Source organism: Alligator mississippiensis, chromosome 2, assembly GCF_030867095.1.
Source record: "Alligator mississippiensis isolate rAllMis1 chromosome 2, rAllMis1, whole genome shotgun sequence".
Taxonomy (NCBI): domain Eukaryota; kingdom Metazoa; phylum Chordata; order Crocodylia; family Alligatoridae; genus Alligator; species Alligator mississippiensis.
This window is the reverse complement of record NC_081825.1, coordinates 254,667,068-254,683,111: the sequence shown is the minus strand read 5'-3', so window position 1 is coordinate 254,683,111 and position 16,044 is coordinate 254,667,068. Positions and strand designations below refer to the sequence as shown.

Below are 16,044 nucleotides of genomic sequence, written 5' to 3'. Positions count from 1 at the left end.
ATTGGGGTTGTACTGAAAATGTGAATGTTGTCATGCATTTTGTGTAATGTTCCGAGGTTTTGGAACAGTTTTTATCATGTTGGGTTGCGTGATAAATTGATATTCCTCCCCCCTTTTTAAAATGAAAAAAGCATTTTTAAAATACACCATCTTCCTCCATTGTTGAATAAACCCACTGGATGAGCTGTGACTCTATAAAGTTTAGGAACTCATTTATTATGTTGCTAGATCAGACACTGCATTTATTCACACAGAGCATCTATAAAACCTAGCTTTCATTAGAGCTGTGGGGAGGCCCAGTCTTTCTCCCTTCACTTGGGAAGGTGAAGCTCAAGAAGATAATTAACCATGAAACAATGAGGAGGCTTGCTGGGTAAGCAGTAGTGTGAAAACAGTTACTCCTCACAAAAGAGGGGAAATTAGCTGGCTGGATAAAAAAGGAAGTGTCAGACTGGAAGACTGAAAGGACTGCCAGCATAAGTAGATGGCTCTATGCATCATTAATGAAATTTTTTTAACACTTAAACTCCACAGCTTTCTGAATTTAAATGCAGTTAAATGCTGTGTGTTAAAAGAGATTAATATACCCTGTTAAAATATTTTTCTTAAACTTTTCATTTTGATCTTTCACACAACTTAACCATCCTTGCCAAATACAAAATACACCAGCTTCTTTCTATTGTATCCTTGTTTACAAAGCCAGTGTAAATAGAGCGTTCTGAAGTGATTCAGTTTGCTCATTATATCTTAACAAACACATTATTTTACATTATAAGATATTTTTGTGAACAGAAAAGTTTGTTTTGATTTTGCTGTTTCACAGAGTAAAGACTTATGATGTGCATTTCCTTTCAAAACTTCCTTCTACCCGAATAGTGTTCCCTGAAGCAGCCACATTTTTGGCAGAAATTCAGTTATATGCAGTGCCAAAAGAAATAGAATAAACAAACACTGCTTAACGCAGCTGGCTAGGTAATTTACATATTACTGCACACCAAACATGAAGACCTGAATATGGATTAGAGCTACAGTGATGACACAAATGTCTTATATGTAAAGAGGAACAAAATTCAGTACATCATTACTTACCTTCTGTGATGATTGACTATTTCATACATAAAATTCATACATGTTTGTGAATATATACATCTATCCATATTTGTGTAGATGTCTATGCCATGTATATCCATGTGTATCACCTCACAGTAAAATACCTTAGAAATGTTTTACAAAGTTAAAAAATAAAGATACAATTTTTCATATTTCTACACTGGTAAACCCAGCCGGTTTAAGTGGCAATGTCCAAGCATGGTCTGCTGAGATAGAGGAAAAAACAACTCTAACAACTCTAAATGTTTCTTAAAATTGTTTTTCTTTATGTACATATATATGACAAACCTAGGCCCTGACCCTGCAATCACATGTACATATGCATTTGCAGACTGTGCAGCTTGTAGGTGAAAAATATCTACAGTACTGGCCATCAGTATTTTCCTGGCCAGGCAAACACTTACACAAACTGATTATTACCCTGCAAAAACCTACCCAGATGTGTTTGCAGAATTGGAGCCTTAGTACCAGTACTGCAGGACTTTTCTGGAGAGAAGCAGTTACTGTGCAGACCATTAGAAAAGAGGACTCCTTGCCTTTGTTTGAATAATCATTTTTCTTCATTAAGTCTTCAAGGAAAATATGAAAATATTGGTCTCAGTCCTACCCACATGGCAGTCATTGCAGGACTAGGACCATAAAAGGTCTAATGAAATGAACACATAGCTTAACATAATACAATAATTGGTATTTTCAAAGGAATGAAAACATACAAATATACCACTTTAGGGTTTTAGCTTGTCTTTAAATGGAAGATCAGGAGCTGTTAGACAACTAGATAAGTGGGAAAGATTTTGAAAAAAATGTAGCATCTTATCAATGCCAAGTTTGTTTGGAAATTTGACCATTAGTCTAACAATGAGAACTCCTATTGGTAGACCACTTTTTATATATGCCCCTTAGGGTCTCTACATGAGCCCTTTTGAAAATGTGGCTTTGGTTATGGGTATTCAGTTCCTGGAAATCATGCCCTTAAGCATAGTTTCTTTTATGTCAAAGAAGATATGTTATTTCTCCAGTAAAGCAGTGGTTGAAAATTCTTCCAACATTCTGCAGACCTTGGAAGTGCATCAGATTTCCATGAGTATTTTATAAAGTACTACTAAAAGGAACTTCCATGCACATTCTTTGGTGTTCACTGAAAGGTTTTATTCCAGTATACTGGACTTTTGGACAGGAACTTTATAGTCATAGTTCATCCAGTGGCTTTACTCAACAATGTGGGAATGTGTATTTTAAAAATGCTTTTTTCATTTTAAAAAGGGAGGGGGACATTATTGTTCATGTAACCAGTTGCCATAGAACTGCTCCAAAACCTCTGAACATCACAAAGAAGTGCACTGACAGTGGACTTTTGGGCCAGACACAGGCATTACAGTATAAGTGGTATACTGGTGTAAGTGATTGGAAACCAGTCTGTACCTGTAACAGAACAGAAGTTGGTACACAAGACCAGTCTATATCTGTAAAAGAACAGTAGTTCGGCATGCATAGACTAGTGTAAAAATGGCAGCACCTGGTTTAAGATTTGCACCCCCCCCCCCCCCACAGGGTGAATTCGTGTTATGTTCGCTACTGATCTAAACTACGCTGCTTAGAGAAAACCACATAATTTAGATTGATTTCATCTTGGACTTTTTGCATGTCCATACCTAGAATTGGAGAGGGAATGTCTTTGCATTCAGAGTCATGGAAACACCCTCACATGTATTACCACATGGAAAAAAAATGGAAAAAGCTGGTGGCTTGTTGGTGAGCTATCCAGCATCTAGTAGGATGGGCTAAACTTGCTTTATGTAGGCACTCTGATGTTGACACCAACAGGAAAAAAAAAATCAACATGGCTGAGAACTGTTTCCATCTTTCCATCTAACTGTGAAATTCCCTTAGCTCAAATGATACTGACTTAAGGCACAGGATAGGCAACGTTCAGTCTAGAAACTGGCCATGTACTGTTCATTGCTGAAAACATAACAGGAGCTGTACACATCATTTGAAAAAGAGAGTTCCCTTTCCCAGTGAGTAATATTCTACTACTTTTAAACCCAGGAAGATTCTGTGATAACAGAGCTTAAAATCACAAAATGTTATCTTTAAAGATATTTTCATTGTTCTGCTCCTTGGAGTCCTATAAATTTTCCATCAATGAAGTAAATTATTTGACGAAAAACTTCTCATAACATTTACACAGGTAAACATTTCCCCCCATTCTAACATACCATAGTTTAAAATAATTAAAATAAATCATATAATACTTAGTACTTCAATACTTTACCAATGGTCTTGGTGCTGGCTTCCTTGATTAGTCTGACTGAAGTAAATTACTTCACTGTAGACATACCTAACAGTAACTGAAGCATCAAACATCCAAACTTTAATTAAAAATAGTAGAATTTCCCCCCCGCCCCCAACTGGAATTGGGGTATATGTATTAAGTGGAGAAGCTGATTTTCTGCCCGAGACACATGCACCTTGCTTTGTGCACCAGGTGTGGCATTACTGCTCAGGCAGCTGAGGAAGTCACTTGACTTAATGGCTCACTGTTCTTTACTCTATGGATGTTAATGGTTGTATCTCCTTTTTAATAGTTTTGATGTTCCACTAATCAAGCTAACTTTTCTTAAAGTAGTTTTGATGTCTGATAATTTATCCTGGTCTGCCTCCTCTTATTTTACAGTCCTGGAGACTCTTTAGCATTTTTCAAAATTAGAGACCAGCCATGGAAATCAGACTTAAGCAGCAGCTAGGGTTTCAGCTTTAATTAAGTAGAAAATGGAGGAGGATTCAGCTGAAGATTAGGTCCAAATGGTTATAAACTCCTGCAAGACCGTTTCAGGCTGGACATAAGGAAGAATTTCTTTACTGTCTGAGCCCCCAAGGTCTGGAATAGCCTGCCATCGGAGGTGGTTCAAGCACCTACATTGAACACCTTCAAGAAAAAATTGGATGCTTATCTTGCTGGGATCCTGTGACCCCAGTTGACTTCCTGCCCTTTGGGTGGGGGGCTGGACTTGATGATTTTCCGAGGTCCCTTCCAGCCCTAGTGTCTATGAAATCTATGAAATCTGTCCCTGCTGTATGCAGCCAAAACTCTGGAAAACACTTTATTTATTAATTTTCCCTTTCAAAAGCAAAATGCATTTAATATTCTTGAGGCATGTTGCTTGTGAGAAAATATGGTACTAGCCTCATAAAGAAAATCAGCTTCTAAAATTAAAAACTGAGTAACTTTCAAGTACTGCACAGAAAGGCTGTGTACTTCATCAAGAAATGGAAAGAAATCAAGGAGGAGTTTTAGGGGTAATTAAGTATTACAGCAATTGATTTTCTCATTAAAATAACTCTTCAATTTTAATTTAATTCCATTTATCCTCTTTTGCTCATGCTCACTGAAAAAGTAACTTTCAACTGACATTCTTCAAATTTTGCCCAATACCCTGGGGAAGATGGAAAGTTAAGTATCAGGAGGTTAGGTAAAGGGTCACAGAAGAGAAACTTTCACCTCTAGATCATCATTGTGAATTCAGCTGAACTGCGTAGTAACTGAAATGTGTTACCAACTTATACTTGTTCAGTGACCTAAAATAAGTGTTTTTGTTGGTTTCAGTCCACTAGAATCCATATCACAATCAACCCCACCACAAGAGATGTGATTTTACTTGGTAATTTCTACATAAAGAAAAAGAGAGAAAGGCCATATGTGCTGAACTGTTGCCTCAACCCCAGGGGTTCTCCTTCCAGATCAAGCATATAGTCCACTTTTGGAAGGCACTACAAAAAAGCCTACTCCCACTGCTACCTGTACTACATCTATGCTAGGTAGAGAGAAAAGGCTGCAGTCTCTGTGACTTTCATCTTAGCACCCATCTTTCTTTCATGAGAAGAATAGAATAACAACAAAAAACACTCTTAAAAGAATATCTTGTTCAAGTGTGAATTTTATAGCTGGGCAACCAAAGACCTTTCACTATCCTAAGGTGAATAGCTATATGTATATATACACCAGTGTTCTCAACCATGGTGTTGTGGCACCCTGGGATGCTACCAGATCCTTTGAAGGTTGCCATGAGGTGTGAGGAGATACACTGATAAGCAGAGGCTCAAGCTCCTGCCCTGCTAATCTCAATTCCTGGTCCCTCTGCACAGAGGTAAGCACTCTAATATATAAACAATGTTTTGAAATTGGGTGCTACTGAATCAAAAAAGTTATAGAGAGGTCACTTAAGTCCAGCAATGGGTTCTTTGAGTCCTGAAAGGTTGAAAATCACTGGTATACACATACTTATTTTGATGGGGTTTTTAAAATTGTTTCAAGGGCAAAATCAATTCTGAATTCCATTGGGCAAAGCCCAATAGTCATATTCCAAATTCTGAATGATCAGACTTCAGTTGTTTAAATCTATGTGTACACGTGGCTCTACCACTGGGCAAGTATCCCCCCTCCCAGACCCATCAGTCTGGGGCTTCAGATACTCTCCACATCTGTGGCAGGCATCCTATGTGCAAACTGGTCTTGGGGTTCGGATGCCCCCTAGTCTTGCTTGCTCCTAGCCAAATGGCCGAGGAGCAAGTCAAGAGAATAGCGAGAATGCAGTCCCCCATTACTACAAAATTGTGGAGTTTTTTCCTATTTGGGGAAGCTCACAGGGGTCAGCCTGCCTGGAGTGCAGGGGAAGGCTGACAGGACCATAGTATCTTCCCTGCCAGATAAGTATATACACATGCATAAGCATCCACAGACACACACACATTTGTTTAGGGGAAAGACTCTCCCTCCTTGTTAAGGTCTGGCTTCATTATTAAATAAATGAGCAGCAGACGCTACCACCCAAGTCCAGACTTTCCCCCCAGGTTTGAGTGCTTAGTCCATCCCTATTATTTCTCAGCCTGAGCGCTAAGGGCAAGCTAGTTCATGGCCATGTATTTGTTCTTAAATTCTTTCCAGGACTGATATTGCTGTAAAAAAATGGTGTGAAAAGTGACACTGTCCTGTCCCCTGACTATACCACTGACCTCTTCTTACCTAGTTCAGTATTTAAATTAAAAAAAAATCTAATCAAATAAATGCCAGGATAGTCAGGCCTGGCACTTTGAGTTAGATTGACCTCCATACATGTGTGTTTCCTTTATTTTTCTGAGAAGGAAACCACTGTGGATTCTTGGGTAGAAATCTTTCAGGGACCCTTCAATGGTCAAACGGACCATGCAGATGCAGATGCAGACAGACAGACACTTAAGAAAAAATATTGTAAGAAAACACCCCCAAAGCCAGGATAAAATTCAGACTTTTGTAACACTGCTGAAATATAATGTGCTGAAATGAACAAGAAACATGATGTGCAGAAATAAATGGGATCTTGGTGCCTTTTTGTAAAACAAGCTAGTCTTCATTAGCATACACTATATAAAGAAGAGATCCTTGAAAACACTTGTTTTAAATTTTGAAGAAGTTATTTGTACAAGACATTCAAGCCCTTCTCAGTCAGTTAAGCTAACAAGAAGCCGAAGGCTCTCAGCACCCTGCAAGACTAGATCTTTCTGTAGCACTTGTGAGCTTTTACACAAGGTTTTTCAGCTAGATTCAGACTGACAAAAATAATGGCTTGGGATAAAATTAGACTTTCAGATGTGAGTAAATTTTTGTTCAGTTGTGCTACCTAACAAAGTCATTGAGCAATAACTAGTACATTTGTCACTTCTGTAGGTTTTTTTCACTTAGCCCCTCACTGATGTTTATTCTTTCTTAAAAATGTTGCATCAGTAAAAGAAAACAGAAAAAGTGAGAGTGAGACTTCAGTTAGCACCAAAACCAGCATTATAAAAAACAGCTTGCTTTTCCAAAAAGCATCTGAGAGACAGATGAATAGAAAAAAAGGATGAGGATATCAGCTCAGAAGCAATGTAGCATTTTTAAACATTTTGTTTTTCAAAGTCCATTATAAAGGAACCAAGAGCAGGCTGGGAAAAAATCCCAAACACCACTTTAAGCAGGCTCTTTTCCTGCTAAGAAATAAGCATCCAAGAAACAAGCCCATGAAAAAGAGAGGCCTTTTTTTTTTTTTTTTTTTTTTTTTTTTAAGTAAGCTGTCTCACCATTGCAGATTTTCCCAAGTCCTCACAACTCTAATTAAAATGTGGTAATTGGTTATGTTACCTCAATTACCATGATGCATGGACATTGATGCAAAGCGACACCAATTGAATCCCTTGGGTGTTATACCCCAAGGCCATCCCATTTATTGTGGCCTTATTATTTTCAATTATGTGGCTGAATGTACAGCATACTTTCAAGCCAATACACATGGGGCTTTTGCTGGACATACAGTACAACGTACGCACGGAATGACTCAGGAGTTAGAAAAAAAACCCGTTTTAAAATACAAAGAATCAAAGACTGGGATATATCAGATGTATTACAGGAGAATTACAGCATTGTGAATCCAAATTATCTTGGCACAGACATTCATTTTTATACAGCCTTATTAATACCTCCCTCTATTGATTAGTCAGCTCTCCTGATTGGGAAAAGAGATTATAGATTCCTATGTAGGACTGATCATATTTGACACTCAGTGAATGAGCACTGCTCTGCTTCAATATAGGAGCTCTGCTTATGGAATAAGTAGCCCCTCCAGTCACTGAGAAAAACAGGGGAAGAGAGGTATAAACTTGGGACAAAACCAGAAAATACAGAGGTGGCTCTCTATCCTTGCCATATGGGAGTTGCTTTGTGCCAGTCCAGTAGTGTAAATCAACAGCAATGGCACTCAGACTATTTCTCCTATTATAGAAAGCAGAGTAATCCTATGCGGACATATCTAAGAGAAACATGGCCAGTATGTCCCATACTCTTGTTACATTATGCTAGGGATAGTCAGACAGTTATGGAATCAGGGGAATACTATGTAACAGTCTTTTTGCTCCCTCTCTGAGCTTGCCAAAGTACAAGGCCTTGACCAGGTCTACCTACAATCCTTAAACTATTTAATGGTGCCCCTAGATAAATTAATTTCCCTTAGTGGCAGAAATGGGAGATTGCCTTGACACTAGTTCCTTGCTTAACTGAGGGAATGGGTAGTTAGGTCCCTGGTCACAGCTGTCTGCATTCAACAAAAAGTTATTCAACAAAATGTTAGGTAGTAAAATAGCTATTTTAGGGGCTTAGCTCCAAGAATGAAATTTAGATTCCTGTGTTAGGAGCCTAGTCTTCCTACACAGATTGCCTTCCTAAACAGTATGTGGAGATTATCTCAGAGTGGCAATCTAAAACACCAGTACGCTGAATTGGAGGTCACCTGGCACACACCAATAGCAGTAGTGCCACAGGGTACCAGCCCTGGAAGCGGACTATGAGGAGAAGCCAGAATCCCTGCTGCTATCCCAGGAGTCTCTACCATGATGGGGCAGCCCTGCACTGCCCCTGCCTGTCTATAGTAGCAGCCGCGCACCCAGCAGTGCATCTGGGGGGTGGGAGGTGAGAGGAATGGTGCTTCTCTGAGGGACTTTGTTTCACAGCAGTTGCAGTCCTGTATCCAGTAGCATCTCTGGGGAAAGGGCTGTCACAAACACAGGGTACCCCCCAGACAGAAATGACTATAGTGGGGTGTGGGGCCTGGATATAGTGGCAGTGGTGGCAGCTGGGGGGGGGGGGGGTGGCAAGCGACCGGACACAAAGCTGGCCCAGCTCCATGAGACCCCCCAAAGCAAGAGGCCTGGGGCAGTCACCCTGATTCGCACCCACTAGGGATGACCCTGCCCCCCAGAGCCGAGTTTCCCTCTGCTGTCCTGCGGCTTGTGCCCAGAAACAGTCCAAAGTTTGTCCTGGGATAATTCCTTATCCCTGAAAGCCTCAGTTCCACTGCCCTTATACCAGGCCTCACAGCAAATTTGTAAATCCCCCTTTCTGGATAATATTACTGTCCTGGAATATTACTCAACCAGAAGTCACTTTTTGCCACAGGCAATCAGTAAGGAAAGAAAACAGCAAAAGGATTTATTACATATGAGAAAAGAATTATACAAGAAAAAAATGACTATAAATTTGGACACAGAATGAAAGAGACAAGTAAAGCTTTTTACCCTCACATCTGACTAGTCCTTCAGAGAGACCCACCAGTATATTTAGAGGTCAGCCTTCCTGCTGATCCTGATGGCCCTTGCTGTTGGGGACCTGGACTCCTCAAAAGCCTGAGAAAATCCAAAGACCAGGATCATCTCACAGACAACCTCTAAAATACCTTTAAGGCAGCCTCCTCCTCTGCCCCCCCGCCAGCACTGTCCCAATTGCTCCTGAGTCACAGACTCTTCTAGAAATGTCTTTCCTGCCAGGGCCAGCTGGCATTCCTCTGGCTAATGGGCCATTTCACTCAGACGTCTTTGCTACTGTACAGTGGTTTTCTCATTACGAGCAAATAATAACTTAAGTACCCATCCCACCAGTGGCCTTTTCTGTTTGTGACTGGGAATGGCACTTGTCTTTGGCCTAATAATACAATGGCCACAGATATTTAGCAGTTATGCCTATTCTCTTTTCCTTAAGTATACACCCCTCATTTTCTTTGATTAAATGACAGCCAAAAGATACATACAGACACCATAACCTAATCTATACAATGATAAATGTGACATAACTGGATATAGCATAATGCTGGCTGTTCAATGAGAACACATGCACCACACTAGTATAACGCAAGAAAATCTGCATGACACCCCACAAACCTCCCAAGATTTGGTGAAGCTTGTGACTGGTGACTCCAAAGATGCCTGTGCCGTGGGACTGTTATGCTGGACTCATTTTCTCTGTTACTGCTTCCTGGACTCTTTGCACAGAAAGTAATGTCAGATACAGCAGCAGTGGCAGCAACAGTGTTCCTTGTGCAGGCCTGGACAGGCAAAACTCCCCTTCCCATCTCTCTGCCTCCCCCCATGCTCTACAGTAGTCCGTGTACCTCCATACCCCCCTGCCCTGCCCCTAGTGCTGGATGAGCTTGCTATGTCTCTGATCATTATGATCAACAGGATATGGTGAGGACAGGTACGCCCAGAATTTCTGCTCCTCTCTGGGGTTAACCTCCTGCTTCAAATACTTGGGATCCACCATCTGAAATGCTTTCCAGGCTTCCTAGTAGGAAATTCAGGCATGAATAGTTTTTGGAAGGGCTTAAGAACAAGCAAGGAAAATGCAAGGTGTAGGAAAATTCTGGAATTTTAATTTGATTGGTTAGAAAAGTTGAGAGGTTTATATAGAGTAATTTTCACTGGTAGTTGAATTTTGACAGGAAGGGATTCCTTCTTGAAGAAGTAAGAAATTGAGTTTTTAAAAAATCCCTAACCTAGAGTTGATTGGGATGATGCAATTGGTACTTTTCCTTAAGGCATAATTGTAAAGTAGTAGGAGGAAATCTTGAAGGGCTGAGGTAGACTTGAAATAAATAGAGCCTTTCGATTTTATGGGTTCTTTTTTGGAATCATTCACTATCATGGGTGTTTTTTTTAAATACACTGTGTGCCTTATAGTCCAGCTAACTGAAAGACAACGTTAGAGATGGCAGTGATATTATGAAGAATTGTACTCAATTAGATCTTACTATTATACTTCCAGACAGGCTATATAACATACAAGGATATCATGGTACTTTAAAAACATTGATGGCTTTAAGCCTCACAACATCCCTATGAGATAGGGAATAATTATTCCTCATTTACATTTGGACAAGCTGAAGCACAGATAGTCCTCTGCATAGCCACCAGTTTTTGTTTTTGCTGGGGAGGGAAAGGGATGAGGGTGCCTAAGATAATGGACATGTGGAAATCTGTATGCATTTCAGGTGACAGCCCTCTTCCTGAGGGGGCCAAGGCCATTGGGCACCCATGTACTCTGGCACCTCTGGTCCTGTGCAATTACACAGTTTGCCTTTAGTAGAGTAAGGAAAAGAACCAAGGTTTTCTGATTCCCAGGATAGTGATTCAGTCAAAAGATCAACAAGTCATTTATTGTTTTTAAATGCAATCTTTATCTTACTGTTATGAGTTAAGCCCTATAATCTAGTCAGCTCTCTTCCCTTTGCTGAAATTCTGAATAATAATTCTACATAGCAGATGTAATTTTGGCTTCTTTAGAAAGGCATCTTTTGATAAACCTTTTGTGTTTGCATTACACAGTAATATTGTTTGCTTATTTGTAGGTTTGTGGTGAAGGCATGGATTCCCAAAAGATTTTTTTTAAGTCATCAAATAAGGAAAATAATATGAGAGAAACCTGCAAATCCCTTATAATTATTTCCCACATAACTTTGGAATGTGGTAAGCAACAAAAATAAAGGATTACCAGTAATAAGGAAGGGAAGGAAGGCAAAGGAAGATGTCAGTGTACAAATTAAAAGGAGAATGGAAGATACATGCAACTCCTGTACTTCTCTAAGATAGGCAACATGATCAGCTGGGCTATCTTATATACTTTCAGTGAGTCGGATGCCATCAGTGAGTCGGATGCCATCAGGGGTATAAAAACATCTAATTTGTTTTCATAAATTACAGTATATTGTGGGCAACCACAAATAAAGACTTGTTACCAGGGGATACCATGCATGTGCCAAGACTGGCACACCATCAAGTGTAGAGAGATGAGGGAAGCAGAGGAAACAATCTTGGGACCAGCCCAAGAAATGACTACACAGGAACTGAGTGAAAGGAAAGAATATAATGTGCCAACCCAGGACCGGGGAAGACGAGGAAACCTGAATTCTACTGTGATTGAGGCATCTTTCAAATGCTGTGAATTCAAATATATATTTGTGTCTATATCTACACGGTCCCCATATTGGTGTGTGTATACACACACACACACTATATATATATATATTGCTATGCTTTCGAGAATCACAGTCTAAAGAAATATAAAAATGAGTGACCCTAAAACCAAATACTACCCACAATAAAAATTAGATGAGCCTCTTGATAGTTTTTAATGGCTGCCATTTCTCAGGAGAGAAAAAGGTATACACATTACCCAATGAAAGACAACTCAGTCCTGCAAACAAGTCCAGCTTCCCTGAGGCAAAGTGGGAACAAAGCAGCATGCAGCTTGTGAAGTTCTATGGCATCCTGACATCAAGCAACACACAGCACTTGTATACTCTCTCTATCTCAACTCCCAATCTATTCCAATCCCAAACAGAGGCACAGACTCACTTCATTCCTGCTGCAACAGCAGTGCCAAACTCTAATTAGCACATCACAGTTTATTTAAAGTAACTGCCGCTCCAAACAGCAAACTGCTTACATGCAGCAGCTGCCCACATGGAGAAAAAGAGAATATGCTCTTACTGCAGTAACTTGGACCCCTGTTCAGTAGTCTCCAGGATGTCTCACAATTGTATCTTGCTCCTGCTCAAGGCAGAAGAGAACAGCTATGCTTGCTTCTCTAAGATCCAACAGAAAATAAAAAAATCAAGTTCAGTCTTTTTGTGACAGTTCATATCTCAGTGAAATATAACAGAAATCCACTTCAGTCTTTGTCTGGCAATTATACTCCCATTGCAGTGGCCGTTAGTAACCAAAATTCAAGATTTTTATTTTTTAAAGTGTGTCTGGTCCCTGCCACAAGCCCTAAGACAACTCTTGTCATAGCTCCCTAGCTGCAGATAGTTTCTCAAACTCAAATCAGCTCAACAAGCCAGTCGTACACCAGAGCTCTAAATAATGACTTCTTAGGGCTGTCACAATTTAAAAAGACAGAGAGAAAAATAATAATCAACCCACCCAACATTACCTGGAGTGGGAGCAATTACAAAAATATTACAAATAGTTGAGAAGGCGTCATAAAATCATGGGCCCTTAAACCAATGTTTCCAGAAGCTTGAAAAATTCTACCACAATCTTTCTTTCCCACTGCAATGCCCTCTTCTCTTTCTTCCCTGCCATTACCTCTCCTTTTCTAAACCCATCCATGTGCCTTTTTGCTCCATCTAACTTTCACTGTGGACATCCCTGGCTTTTATTCTCAACCTCAACCTCAATACTCACTCAGATTAATTTTTCTTAAAATATGAATTTATTTCATGTTACTAAGATGCCTCCAGCCCTATTTGTCTCTTTGTCTCTTATCTCTCTTCCTTAAGTGAGCCATCTACAACTGCTGCCTTGATTTCTGCTCACTTAACGACATCCTAAACCCTTTCTGATTTGATTTTTGGCTTCAACTTAGTTGAAACTGTTTCACTAAATATTTGACTGGCTTGTTTCTGGCTGTGTATCATGACCTCTACCTCTATACTGCTTTTGACACTGCTGATGCCCTTTAAACTGACCACTTCAGACCATCTTTCTCATCATTTTGTCCTCCCTACCTTTTGTGATATCATGCTGTCCTGATTCTTCTTCCTCCTCTCTGGCCTTCTTTCAGTGTTGAATTTGTCAGGTCCCTCTCCTTCCATGAATGAGAGTTCCACAGGGCTGTACCTCTGGCCCTTTCTCCTTTTGGGGTTTGCATCTGCTTGCTTGCTCTCAACTGATACCTCTAAACTAATGATTCACCAATCAATCCTTATCCCATATTTTCTCCTACCATCTAATCCTACATCTTTTCTGTCAGACATTTTCTCCTGAATGCCTAAACTAAATATGGTATAAACTGAACTCCTGGTTCACTGTAACTGTTGAACACAATGCCATCCTTTTGCACACTCAATGGCAGGAGACTCCCTTCTCCACCACATTTTAAAGATGTGACTATTTCTTTTTGGTCAGAAAGACTCAAAGAATTACAGAGTTTGAAAGGACCTCAATGGCCATTTAGTTCAGCCATCTACATAGATTCTTGTTCAGTCTTTTTCATCTCTTATATCATTTTCAGTAATCTCCTCTGATGTGCCTTTGCCAAGCATATTATCCTTCCCTTAAGACCATAAAAAGTGTATCCACAAAGATCATCGTCTTTGCTGTGACCACATTGAAGTTTCTTATATTTACCTTCAAAGACCTGCATGACACTGTACCTGTAGATTGTACCCCTACAAAGTACCTGTGTACTATTTCTTTCACTGCCCACCAGAACCACTTTACCACTTTGTCTCTTTCTCTAATGACTTACTTTCTTCGATTGCTATTGTATTGTTTGCAACGGCACGCCTCTTCTGAGTTGGTTCAAAAGCCTCATTCATATCTTTCCTTAAATCCCAATTCCACTGCAATACCTATCCAAAATTACCCAAATGACAAATGGCTAGGCAGAGAGGCATATGTGGATGGTTCTGTATATTTTAGCTGTGTTAGTCTGAAATCAAACAGAAGTCAGGATAGAGATGCATCTATAGACTAACTGAATCAGAGATCCATATGCATCTCAGCTTATGCATCTCTGATTTAGTTAATTGATGAGGTGCATCTCTACCCTGCCTTCTGTCACTTAAAAAAAAAAAGACATGTAAATAACAAAATGCAGCCAATCATCATCCCAAGCACTATGATTCTGTGCTGCATCCTTTTCCACTATACCTTTCTACTGGTCTTTTTAGACAATTAAATCAGCAATTTGTGGAAATGACTTCCTATGTTGTCTGGAGAACCCATAATATATTTTGGGTACTTTGGGGTACTCCAATAATATAAATAATAACAACAAAAAGTTTTATTTTGCTATGTTTTACTGTCAAAGAAGGAAAGGGTAGGTTTCAAGAATATTTTTCTTTGTACTTATTTACTGTAGACCTAAAAATGACATGAGCTAAAATATGTCATTCATTTTCGAATCTTAACGAGGCTCTTAAGCTAGAAACAGACATTGTATTTATTTCTAAAATAGTTGTGGCTGTGTTGGTCCCAGAACAAAAATATCCTAGGATTGGTGTGTATGCACATTGCCCTTCTAATCAGGGTTTAATGAGCAGCTGAATGCAGTTCCGTTCTTCTACCATTGATCAAATGATGCAATCCCAGGATAGCTGTACAGATATACTTTGCAGTATCTCAGGATAAACTATTACTACTTTTTATTCAGGAAAACTTTTTAGGATTTATCCTAGGACAATGGACATGGATGTCTGTATGACTGCACTTTGCCCGGGACAAAAATGTTGATCCTGTGATAAACGGAATGTCTGTTTGCAGCCTACCGATATTACCATTACACCTGTGCTGTAAATACTATCATAATACTAAAGTACATGAAACAAGAGAACATGCTGGGCCAATTCAACTATTGCAGTCCATAAATTATAGTAGAGATGCCTTTTACCCACACAGTTCATTGTTTAAGTATACATACTACATTGCAATATGTCTTTGTATTGTAGGAAACCTGTATAATTTATACTACTCAACTGATGATTCAAGCCAGGGCTGTTCAACTCATTTGGACTGGCAGGCTGGATCCAGACCACAGGGCTTCTCACAGGACAGACGATGGATCATCAGTGGCGGCAGCAGCGTTGACCACTGCAAGCCACCATTTGCCCTGCCACTGAAAGTTGTCACCAGTGGGGGTTTTAACAAGGAAATTCTGTGGCATTAACCCCACAGGTGCTAGCTACACTGAAACAGAAACTTTGGCAGCTGCAGTGGATAACCCTACCACCACTTGCTCCACCACAGAATTGTTGGCTCCATTGGCCATGACATGCTCATGGGTCATCAGTTGGACAGCCCTGATTTAAGCAATAAAATATTTTGCTTTTTGGGAGTTGTTCCCTTCAATTAAAACAAATGAGTACATATCCTTATATATCCTTGATTTTTAAAAGATCAAAAACATTACTAGCAGTATAAGGAACTTTTCTAAACTATATTTTTATAGTCAGTGAAAAATTATTATGGGTCCCAGCCTACTAGATTATGAGTAACTTGTCTCAGGCTGATTTGCACAGGAGCAGAATGTGCTTAGTACTTGATAAGTGCAGGTACTGTCAGATTAACAGTCTATCAAAGAGAACAAGTATA

General features: G+C 39.7%; 1 protein-coding gene across 6 annotated transcripts in view; it reads right to left on the bottom strand.

Annotated features, from left to right (window-relative positions):
* Window positions 1-16,044, bottom strand: part of AKAP6 (A-kinase anchoring protein 6) — a 471,560-nt gene that overhangs the window by 30,292 nt on the left and 425,224 nt on the right. The window lies entirely within an intron of this gene.